The sequence below is a fragment of the Alligator sinensis genome, unplaced genomic scaffold (genome assembly GCF_000455745.1).
Source record: "Alligator sinensis unplaced genomic scaffold, ASM45574v1 scaffold234_1, whole genome shotgun sequence".
NCBI lineage: Eukaryota > Metazoa > Chordata > Crocodylia > Alligatoridae > Alligator > Alligator sinensis.
Window position 1 is genome coordinate 8745 of NW_005842334.1, and position 1801 is coordinate 10545.

A 1801-nucleotide genomic window follows, 5' to 3' on the forward strand; every position below is an offset into this window, starting at 1 on the left:
GATGTGTACATATTATGTGTAATTGTAAAACTATGTTTAATGAGGATACATTTCTAATGTGTAACACATTTGTTAAACTACTGGGCAGTGAATGTAATTGTATTTTCTACTGACCACTAGAGTCTGTCCTTAAAATTCAGGAACTAATAAAAATGTGCCCTTTGTTCTCTTTTAGAATGGACAGTTCCATAAATTTGATCTGCTATATATGTAGTATATAGAGTGAAAAGCAGGTAGTGTAATGAATTCATTATTATACAGGAACAGTGATATATACCAAATGTGAATGTGGTATACTATAAATCCTGTCTAGCTAGTGTTAGGTTTAAAACTGTGTGTAATCAGTCTGGTGAGAAATGTTTCTCTTGCTACCACCTTTCATTTTGACACCTAGACAGTGGTTTAGTCACCTAAAATTACAAATGTCAGAGTTTCATAACCACCAAATTTTGTAGTGCATGTTATCCTCAATGTTTCTGTCCAAAATATTTCCAATGGTTTGAAGCCTGTTTTTTAAAAAATTAGACATGTCACTGTGCACACAAAAAGTATGCATAATTAGTTATTGAATTTGCATAGGCTGTTAACTCAATTGTGCATGCAAACCAGGTAAAGGCATGTGCAAAACATTATTGTCATTTCTGTTTGCATTAAATGATTTACAAATGCAAACATGGGTAACACTAGATAATTTAGGCATTCAGTTGCATATCCACTAGAGAGGAATTTGGTGAGAACAAGTAGGAATGGTATGGTACTTTGGAGCAATATGTTCAACACCAACTTGCATTTCATGCATGAGCCAAGGGGAAGCCAAAAACATCATATTTGCAATGCTCCACATTGCATTGTAAACCTGGCCAGAGAAAACATTATCAGTAATTGCATCCCAGAAGTATCCTGCTATAATTGGTCATAGATGCAATGACTAGATACTTAGTAAAAGCTAATTAAAGTACATGATTTAACAGCTGACAAATTTACACTCAACAACATATATTAAAGGACTGGATCCTCATCTGGCAAAACTGTGCTCCAGATGTCAAACAGATGGTGAAATCTGATCTAGATTTGTGCCTACTACATGATTTTTCTCCCTTGCTTCCCTTGTTATTTCCATCCAAAGGGCCAAAGAATTTACCCTCCTTATTCCTAACAACCTTCTTGGCCACCCACAGGTATTTAATGAAAAGATGCAGACAGCTGTAGTTTGATACTTCAGCTCTGAACATGTCAAATGGAAATTGGATTCAAACCTCTTTAGAAAAGTGCACTACAGTAAACTTGATTCTCCTCTGACATACAGCCATGAGAAAGAACGGAAACAAGCTGCTAAAAGTCACCTTGAACTTTCATTCTGCTTAATAGGCTTGATTGCTTTTGCCAAGTAGTCATCCTAGTTTCACTGTACACTAAAAACCCAGAAAATCTTACTTATGATAAGTAAAGAGCTATTGGTTTTCAGAGTTTTGGAAGACATCCTGCTTTGCACTCCTCCTCAACACTTACAGGCCAGATCCAGATGTGCAGGAACATGAGGTTTGTGGCACTGCGGTGCCACAAACCGCATGTGTTGCATGTGAAACTATGCATGTTAAACCGCTCCACTTGAACGTGTGCCCAGGAGCAATAAACTCCAAAGAAATAAGCTCTGCAGTTTATTCATGTGACGCACGTTGAACCAGGGCAGAGCAGCCCCGGCTGGGAGGGGCCTGGGAGGTCAGTGCGGGGGCTGCCCACTGGCTAGTCCTGCATGGAAGCTGCCTTGTGCCCCAGCCAGCCCCTCCACAGCATGTTGAGC